The sequence below is a fragment of the Ipomoea nil genome, unplaced genomic scaffold, assembly GCF_001879475.1.
Source record: "Ipomoea nil cultivar Tokyo-kokei standard unplaced genomic scaffold, Asagao_1.1 scaffold2759, whole genome shotgun sequence".
Classification (NCBI taxonomy): domain Eukaryota; kingdom Viridiplantae; phylum Streptophyta; class Magnoliopsida; order Solanales; family Convolvulaceae; genus Ipomoea; species Ipomoea nil.
In genome coordinates this window covers 1,258,703-1,269,951 of record NW_017619187.1, presented here as the reverse complement: position 1 = coordinate 1,269,951, position 11,249 = coordinate 1,258,703, and the positions used below count along the sequence as shown (strand labels likewise).

Below are 11,249 nucleotides of genomic sequence, written 5' to 3'. Positions count from 1 at the left end.
CTCTCATTTTTTTTTTTCTAGAAAGTGACATTATAGTAAAAGGCATCTATTTTAAAAATCATCACTTATAATATTGTAGTCAATAATTTTGAAAAATAAAATAAAATAAAATTATAGCTGCCAAAGAAAGAAATTGAAAAACCATGCAGCGTAGCGTTTTGTTTACTAATAAAGTAAAATACTTTAATAAATTTGACATTACCCTTTTGAAATATATTGTTATAAGTTTTGAGACTATTATTTGTTCACATAATATATTTTCAATTAAAAACTGAATTAATGTTAAAAATTAAGGTAATGTAAGATTACTCAACCAACTTGGTTAGACTCAGTAACCATAATATTACAAGTTTGACTCCAAGCACTAGTAGTCTGTTGGCCTTCTTGATTTGAGTTGGTTAATGATGTTTTACCAATAGGATCACAAAGTATGGTTTACACAATGCACAAGATCAGGTAGTGGTTACTGTTTTGCCACACACAAACGGGTGAAATATGATTTTTGTACTAAAAATCACAAGTTTGAGTCTGTATACCTTCGAAGAGTGAATGATTTTTTTCTAACGAGAGACATCCGCTGTCATTACCCGATAATGTACTATTGCTCTTGTATAATAGTCTATAAACCACACAAGAGAACTAAACAACACTAAAAATATCTTATGTAATAGAATCAACTAAAAAAGTATTAACAAAAAATTGAATTTATAATCTTTAAGAGTAAAATGACGACTTTAATTTATTGGGAGGCCGGAGAGAGTAATAGTCAACAAGATCAAATCGGTGACGTCCAAATTTTGCTAAGAAATACGACGTCGGCATTGTGGATGGTTTGGTTTATGTTTGGTCATTTTCCTTTTGGAGAGCGTAGCCTAAGCTCTACGCCAAAGAAAATATAATGATAGTGACAGGAGCGTCAGGTGGTTTGATTTACTTGTTGCCCACTTTCCATGCCTAATTAATTATTTTGCCGAAGATGGTGGACGGTCGTGTTTCATGGGTCCATCCTCCAGCCTCAACCAAACCCCTCTTGTAGAAAAACCTTTTATATATATAAACTTATGACTCCATGACAACACATCCCAAAGAAAAGTTTAAGATCCATTCCAATTTTACATTTATAAAAATTAGAAAGATCAAATCAGATTTTAAAAAAATGCGGGATGATATTTTTATAATTATCTTTAATTTCACTTTGTGAACTTTAACACTTAAATATACATTCTTTAACAACTAAATATGTATTACTTAATAATTTTTTAAAAAATCAATGAAAAAACTAATTTTTAAATCTATATCGTGTTGCAGAATATATAAACAACATTTAAATCTATATCGTGTTGCAGAATATATAAACGAGATTATTTTCGAAAGAGCTCATGGGTTGCTCTCTAATTTTAGGTTGTGGAAACGACATGAATAAATTAGACACTTTTTTCTAATTTTTCTAGTAACTAAATTAGTACTTCATATTTGTGAAGTTATACCTCTTATTTTTGTACTGATTTTACACGCGCATTGTGCGAATTGGTTAATGTTTAATGTTTATATTTAAATAAATATTTGAAAGTATATCAATACAAGATTATATATGGGAAGTTCATACATAAGTAATTGAATGTCGAATTTGTTTATTTAAATATGTAACTCAAAGTATATGAATATGAATGCAAGATAATATAGAAAATTTATTATAATTGTCACTAAAATAAATGTTTGCATCTTTGTAAAATTAATAGTCTAAATACTTCGTCTAAAAACGATAGTCTAAATAAATATTAGTTTTGGTTTGAATTTTTCTAAGTATTCTTAATTCTATTTTGAGTTATATTGTCATTGTCTTCATCTTCACTATTTGTCCTCTTCCTTTTTGTTCGTGGTGTATTATTTGTAATTGGGTTACTGGTACCATAGATGACAACATCATGCAATGAGATTAGGATATAAGAACCTGTGAATTTTCCTTGTTGTGTATATGAATGAGATTTTAGTTGTATTATGAACTCTTGATCTTGCAAGTGTATGTTGATATTTTACAGTGGTAGTTTGTTCCCCGACATGATTCATGTGGAAGTATTGAACAAAATATTACGGTGTGTTTTTTTTTTTTTTTTTTTTTAAAACAAATTATTGAATTGATATTAACCTTCGAGTTAAATTGATTTCCACTTTGTGAATAAACTTTTTTTAAATAGTGACTACATCTTATATACCAAGTATTTTTTGTTGTGAATGTTGATGTTGATTTTGCTTGTAACCTAAGCAGGTTGAGTTTAGAAGATGAAATAAATTGTAAATTTAATTATATTAGTTCTAATATATATTTAATGAATGCACAATAAGTATTTTACATATAGGATAAATGAATGAATCAACGGTGACTATTTTGAAATTTCTTTATTTTTCTAGGTTTGCCAAATTGATTGCAGCATTGTTGTAGTCTCAGTATCTTTTCAATGCATCAAGTGTGTTACGATGTTTTGTTATCATACATTGACAGTTTTAATAATGAGTTTTAAATGTATCTACATAAGATAATGATATAATTAACATTTACATATTATTATCAACATAAAAAAAATACCAGTCCTTTAGGTGTACGTTCTGATCGGGGTTCATTTGATTCAACCATTATTGTTGAATGAGTTATTGTGGATAAAGAAATCCCTAGTTTAAGGAATAAGATGAGATAAAGTAGTAGAATTTTGGACATTTTAAATATGATGTATTCCAAAGATATTACGAGGTAGTTTCCCGTTCCAATTTGTTGGGTTATTTGAATACTCTTTTTGAAAATTAAAATCTGAATAATCTGCAGAACCATTCATTTCATTTAATAATGTGGCAGACATCTTTTTTCTACCTAGTATAGGCCTAATTTTATTGGTTCTTATTAGTATAGTAGATAGATAGTAGATAGTAGATAGATAGATTATTAAAAAGGGAAAGAGAAGATTAAATAATTTCAAGCGTATAGTTTTTCTCTTTAGAATATAATAATATAGAAAATTCTTAATTAATATTTTATGATGGGAAAATAATTTCTAATCCAAGGGCTAGTCCACCATATCATATTTGTTAATGTTTTACTTGATCAACAAAACTTTAAAATATAAATAATATATCCTTGCCCGTAGCAAGCTTCAAATGTTGATTATTACTTGGTCGTATTTGTTTAGTAATTACTCCACATCTAGAGGTGCTTTAATTTGTCAATTTTCACAAGAAATGAATCAGCTTTGAAAGGATAAGTATTAGTAGAGGTTATGTTGTTTGTCTATACGACATTTTTTTTTTTTAAATTATATTAACTTTATTATAATGTAATATCTGTTCATAACTACTTTATCTATTTGTTCATAACTATTTTCTCAACCTACTGAAGCACAGAGAGTCAATAACACATCCACTGAGTCTCAAACCCATAACCTTCCAGTGTCTATACATATTGGATGCGGTTTCTTGCCTAGTCTCCTGAAACTAAAATGAAAGTGAACCCATTCGTTTTCACTTTTATACTATATTTAATTTTTGTCAAGATTCAAATTCAAAGTTTAATAATTAATAAATAGTAGACTATTATCTTTTTTTTTTTATTACTACTGACTCTGTTAGTATGTTATAATGTAGTATATGTTTATAACTATGTTCTTAATCTACTGAAGTACAAATAGTCTCGGTGCCACTAGATCACAAGGTCATGAGCTAGTAGACTATTATCCTATTTTTTTGGAAATAATGTTATTCTCTTCTTCTTTTTTTTTAATCCAAATTCTCGATCTCGTGGCTAAAGTACGTGGCGGTAGGTCATAATATATAGATATTATTAGTTCAAAACATTTGAATATTACTTCATATTATTCTTCATTTAGGATTCAGGAAATTGTTGTAACTTTTGATGATATGTATGATGATGTTGGAAGGCGGATTATCTTTCCCGAATCAATTATAAGCCTTCTATTCCATTTAGTCCGAAAAAATAAAAATGACAAAGAAAAGTCTGGTTATTAGTTACTTTGTTGCGAGTTTGTGCTCGTTTCTTTGTGGATTAGATTTATTATTTATGTCTCTTTAATCTTTTTGTTTATTGTAGTGATTGCAATAAATTCCTTTAATGATTTTTTTTTTTTTTGAAAAAAAAAAAAAGTATAACTTGTTTAAATCTAATCACAACCTGCACTATTCAATTTTGGATCGATAAACTAACAAAACTGAAATAATTGCACCAGTCGATCAATGATCAAATTAATTTAGCCGGGTGGTTGATTTCACTGAATTAATCAAAACATTTATGTATTTAATGGAGTTAACCAAAATACACTATTAATTTTATAACCGGACTAAATTAATTGGAAAAAAAAAAAACAATTATCAGGTCGAATTCCAAAATAAATATTTTGCTTTTGTCATCCACTTCACCAAACTAAAAAATCCATTATATTGCTAATTGCTGCAAATCATGATAACTCAATACTGGCTAGATCTTTGTTTATTACGCACAAGGAGCACCCTCACTTTGAAAGATTGCTCTTATACTGTCGCTGGTGAGACTTGGTCCCCAATCATTGTTATTAAACTTCACTCCTATGAGCAATTGAACTGCCAATGTGACAAATGAGGATTTCAATTAACTAAATTAATCAAATGAATACCATTTTTACTCTCCAAACACCATTTGACAATTTACCATTGGAGCAATTTAGGATTTCAATTAATAAAATTTATAATTAGAAGAATAATGAAGTGGTCAAGTAGCTTGTAACTCAATGCCATCTATGTGACTCTTTCAAATGGGGATCACATGTTTAAATTTCAGTGATAATATTAATTCATTATACGTTAATAGATTAAAAAATATATATATAAACAAATACTGCATTATAATTGAGTCAAAAGTACTAAAAAAATGGTGAGAATGATTTCCCATCATTGTCCTTATGATAGGCTAAAGTTTTGAAATGTTGAGATAAGCCCCATATTTAAGTAGTCAGTTAATCATAGCCACCGGAATCGAAAGTAGAAGAGATTTAGTGGATGGTGAGGTCAGCAATTAGCAACGGAAAACCAATCGTTAAAAGCTAAATGAAATCAAACTTATTTATTATCTTACTCCAACACATAATGTCTACATATATTATTACCATTGAAGAATATATAATAAAAGATATTATGTATACACTTTAGGGGTGGAGTCAGAATTTTATTTCAGTAGAAGCGGAACACTACAAAAGAGATAGTTTGAAAAAAATAGAATACAAATATAACAATAAATATTATTGGATATGGGCTAAAAATAAAACATATCAAAACTTTATATGAAATTGTGTTGAAGCAATAGACTCACTATTAATAATAGTAAAAAGCCATAAAAACTATGCTTAGGCCTATAAAGATTTGAACCCCAAACCTCATCCAATGTCAAACACACCTAACCAGCTGAACTAAGTCATCTATTATTAACATTTGTTTTTTTTGAAAGGTCAACCCATGGGTTGTATTTATAGATAAGCTGAAATAGCGTCGGGTGGGATATCATTCCAATACATAGCTGTATCAAAATGGAAAGCCGAAGCTGCTAAACTATGTGCTAAATAATTCTGCGATCTAGAAATAAATTGAACATGACAAAAAGTAAAATTAAGAATATGGTTCCTGCATCCATCAAGGGCATAACCAATATACGATCTTGCCAATTGATATGGTGGTGTCAAATATTTATGTAGCGTCTGGCAATCCGTAAAGACCTCAACAGATTGTACTCCACGGTCACGTAGCCAAGATAGGGCCTCCTTGCATGCATATGCTTCTGCCATTAGTGGGGAATAACAATATGGTAGTGGCGCTGCAAATGCTGCGACAAAATGACCGTCCTCTCCCATAAGTACCGCATCTACCGAAGCTGAATTGGTACCATCGTGATATGTTGCGTCTATGTAACATTTGCTGTGTGGATTTTGTTGTCCCAGTGACTGATTTGGAAGGTGTCGCACGGCAGTATTGGGTGCAACGTTTTGATTGGCAGGTTGAGGTATTGTTGCCACGGCATTTGGATTGCTTAAATAGATTTGGCGCCATGCATTGACAGCAGCTTGGATTGTAGCCAGCATTCTCCTCAGGTGAGTGACACAACCGTCCCATATCGCTCCGTTCCGGCCTCTCCATAGGTAGTATAATATTGCAGCTGCGTAGAGAATTCCATCCGAGTCTAGAATATTCAACAATTCACCAAACCATTCATAAAAAATATTTGTTATAATATTTGGTAATGGTAGGTTTGATTGTGTCCAAATGGCTCTAGCATAATCACACAAAACCAATGCATGCATAATATCTTCATTATCCACCCCACACACGGCACACAATGGACTAACATCCACCCTTTTAATACGCAAGTTAATGGTAGTGGGGAGAATATCACTTATGGCTCTCCATAAAAAAGTTCTCCACTTAGGCGGTATTTTTTGCTTCCACAAAGTGAGCCATTTATTAAATCCCGTGTTCATACTATTCTCATAATTTCCAACAATACGCCTGTACCCATTCTTAACCGTATAGCAACCATTGGGGTCCCCATGCCAATACCATAGGTCCTCATATTCCTGAGACACAGGTACTTTCAAAATTCTTGTCACATCATCAGGCTCAAAAATATCAGTAAGTAAATGATAATCCCATGTTCCTGTCTCCTGGTCAATTAAGTTAATTACTTTAGCATTAGCCAGCTGGGGTGGCATTTCTGTTTGGATCATGGGATCCTCCTTATCTTGTAATCAAGGATGCTTCCACACAGAGGTGGAATTTCCATTCCCAATTCTTCTTCTCACACCACTACAGACAAGGCTTTTTGCCGCCATAATACTTCGCCAACAATGACTGGGATTATTCCCCAGGTCTGCTTCCATAAACGAAGTTCTAGGATAGTATCTTGCTTTATAAATTTTTGAGACCAATGATTCCGTGTTGGTTAGCAATCTCCATGCCTGTTTTCCCAATAATGCCACATTAAAAGCTTTAAGATCTTTAAAGCCCAGTCCACCATACTTCTTAGGGAGACATAACTTATCCCAAGCTTTCCAATGTATTTTCTGATCAGTTCCAGAACCCCACCAATACCGATTCATAAGACGCTCAATGGCAGCACAGACAGATATTTGTAATAAAAAAAAAAAAAAAAACACTCATTGAGAAGGTAGGCATAGCTTGAGCCACACTTTTCAATAAGATCTCTTTACCTGCCTGTGATAATAATTTCTTATTCCAAGATCCTATTCTCTGCCGGATCTTATCCTCAATATAAGCAAAGGCTGCTTTCTTGTTTCTCCCAATAAATGCTGGCAAACCAAGATATTTTCCAAAGTTAGGAGCCTGCATTACTTCCAACACCTGTGCCACATTATCCCTTTCCTCATTAACCGTATTCCTGCTAAAACAAATACTAGATTTCTGAAAATTGACAACTTGCCCCGACAATTTTTCATATAATGATAGACAGTTCTTTATCTCAATAGCCTCTTGAATGGTCGCTTTAAAAAATAGTAAACTATCGTCAGCAAAGAAAAGATGTGAAACAGCGGGCACCTCGTGCTACCCTGCATCCATGTATAAGGCCCCTATCTTGTGCTTTCTGCAATAATAATGAGAGACCTTCTGCACAAATGATAAACAGAAAGGGAGACAGTGGATCACCTTGCCGTAATCCTCTAGTTGGTATAATTGCCTCACTCCTCGTTCCATTCACTAAAAAGCTATATGAAACAGTAAAGACACACATCATAATAAGTTCAATCCACTTCTCATGGAAACCCAGCGCCACAAGCATACCTCTCAAGAAAGGCCATTCCATACGATCATAGGCTTTTGCCATATCCAATTTCAGAGCACTCCAACCCACTACTCCACACTGTTTCCTGTTTAAATAGTGCCCTATTTCCGAGGCAACCAAGATATTATCCGTAATCAATCTACCATATATGAATGCACTTTGTGACTCAGATATAATACCATCCATCAGGGGTTTCATTCTCTGCGTCATCATCTTGGCCATAACTCTATATATTACATTACTGAGCGCAATCGGTCTAAGATCAGAGACCAACTCTGGGGCATCTTTTTTTGGTATTAACACCACATTAGTGTCATTAAGTCCATGGGGAAATGAGCATGTATTCAAACAATTAACAACAAAATTCGAGACATCCCCACCTACAATATCTCAAAAATTCTGATAAAAACCTGGATTCATTCCATCCGGGCCGGGTGCCTTATCAGGAAACATTGAAAAAAGGGAGACTTTACTTCTTCAACTTCGAATGGCCGAATTAGCCATTCATTATGTGATTGAGTGATCCGTGGCGTAACATTACCAAAAATAAGGTTTCCATTCGTAGGATTATTTGTCGCAAAGATTTGCTTGAAATAGTCCAACACTACACCTATCATATCATCACCCTCCACCCACTCCCCATCACCATTCATAAGTCTATGCAAAGTATTTTTCCTTTTTCGATGAGAGGCGTACCTGTGATAGAATTTGGTGTTCGCATCTGCATTCTTGAGCCAGTGTTGCTTGGTCCTTTGCCTCCAGTATACGTCCTCCTGAATCTCTAGTCTAGACAAGGACTCCTCCAGCCGATTGTATTCAGCTAGGGAAATTGGATCAGTACATCCCCGCAATTGCTCCTGCCCCTTATTAACATTTGTTTGTTTTCTTATACTTGTACTATATATACATATATATACATACAAGGGTTATATATGGGGCGAGGGTGGGGGAGGGAGGGCAGCTGCCCCTATGCTGCCTCCGCCCATGTATACATGTGCATGGTAATAATAATTAAAAAAAAAAAACAAAAGTTATAACGATAGAAATATTTTTGTCTAAAACAACTTATAGTACAACTTTTATAGCATAATGTATAAAAAATAAACAGAAAAAAAAAAAGAACATAAATCAAGGGTATAACTTGAGTTTGAGACTTATTATGTTTTTAGATAATTTGACTTTTATGAGGCATTTGGTTGCAAGAAGGAAATTAGAGGAAAAAAATTGCAATGTCATGGAAGATGAATGGTGTGGGAATAGAATTACTAGGAATTTTAATTCAACTGTTTGGTATCCAAGTGAATTGAAACTTGAAAGGGAATATAATTATTTGGCGTGGGATAAATCCTACTATTTGATTTGTAGGAATAAAATTACTAGGAATTTTAATTCAAAGTGTTCGGTATCCATGTGAATTGACAGGGAATCTACATCTATCTACAAATCTAATAATCTACATCTACAAATCTAATAAGAGCCAATAAAGTTAGGCCTTTGAAGGGAACAAAAAAAAAAATGTTGGTGTAATTGTTAGTTAAATTGAATGGTTCATATTATTTTGATTATAGTATCTTTTTATGATTTTTCTTATTTACCTTCTATTATATTATTTTATTCCCTTAAATAATAATGCATTCTGTTAGAATAAACTTTAGTAATGGAATATTTCGTTAACTATTTATTGTTCTTAACTTACTCATTAACTTATATATAAAAAAAATATCTTAGGTTCGAATCGCATCCCAATCAGAGTTGGCATAATTGTTAAACATATACTACGAATATGTTTTAAAAATACAATATAAACTTTGGTCAAATAATTAGTCCGACTAAATACATTGCATTCAAAGTTGAGCAAGATTATAAATTAGGAACCTTGAAAATCATTTTCTTACATTAAAAAAATAAACAAATTTAGGTTAAGTTTTTTATTCTTTTTTTCGCTTAATTAATCTTCTTTTGATTATTTAGAACAAGACTCAATATCTCAATTATGTTTTGCATTATTAAATGATTTAGGTCATTATGGTATTAATATTTTTTTGTATGTATTTCTATAATGGTGCAATTGTATATTACTTTACAAAAATTTTACTATTATTTTTTTATCAGATAAAATTGTTCTTACATCATTGTCAGACTTGCGCGACCTAACTACAAAGTTGTTGATCAGAAGTACAACTACACCTAGACTCTAAAACGGTAGGACCATTTTACAAAGAATTGACATTGTTGACATCTCATTGGCTCCAATTGAACAAGTTTACACATATATCATTCTTAGCATTTTATCAATGCATGAAAATTTCTGAAGAAATTTTTAAGTTAATTTTTACTATATCATTATAACAATATTTATTGTAACAATATATTTCGAATTATTTATTATCATCCTCTATTGACAGCAATTGTAGCAATTATCGTTGACAAACTCCCAAAATAATTTGTCTCAACAACGAATAGAAATAAAAAAAAAAAAAAAAAAAAAAAAACAATCAACGGCTTGATTGTTGCGGATGAAATGTAAGTACCCCACTTTATTAAAATTTATTCATTATAAAAAAATATATTATTTCATTAGTTATATTATCTTTATTTTCTACAATTCTAAGATTCCTTACCAATTCATTAATTAATTATTAATTATAGGATGAAATGTAAGTACCCCACTTTATTAAAATTTATTCATGATAAAAAAATATATTATTTCATTAGTTATATTATCTTTATTTTCTACAATTCTAAGATTCCTTACCAATTCATTAATTAATTATTAATTATATTCACTACATTGTTCATGAGTTATACCAACTATATTAATAACACACACCTAGTGGGACTCGAACCCACAATCGCTTGATTAGAAGTCAAGCGCCTTATCCATTACGCCATAGGTGCTAATTCATAAATTAAAGTATGACAAAGTAAAATGTTTAGTAGTGTAATAACTCATTGAACCAAAATTAATATTTATTTAGACTATCGTTTTTAGACTAAGTATTTAGACTAGCGTTATTACAAAGTTGTAAACATTTATTTTAGTGACCAATTATAATCAATCTCTCATATATTATCTTGCATTTATACACTTTGAATTACTGATTTAAATAAATAAATTCATCATTCAACTACATATGCATGAACATCTCCTGTATAATATTGCATTGTTATACTTTGAATTACTTATTTATAAATAATCATTGAGTATTATCTCATTCACGCAATTCGCGTAAAGAATTAATAAGTAGTATAAATACCAAAATATCCATACTTATTATAACACTAGTTTTACACGCGCGTTACATGATTAATTTAATGCCTAATATTTATATTTAAATAAGTAATTCAAAGTATATCAATGCAATAAGCTTATTACATATAAAATAATTTTTTTCAAAAGCTGATAAAAAAACTGCTTTGAGCAGCT

The 11,249-nt window shown here is 31.2% G+C and overlaps 1 non-coding gene across 1 annotated transcript; it reads right to left on the bottom strand.

The window, feature by feature from the left end:
• Positions 1-10,647: 10,647 nt before the first annotated feature.
• On the bottom strand, positions 10,648-10,720 carry TRNAR-UCU. The gene has a single exon. It is a non-coding gene; the product is annotated as a tRNA-Arg (tRNA).
• Positions 10,721-11,249: the final 529 nt, after the last annotated feature.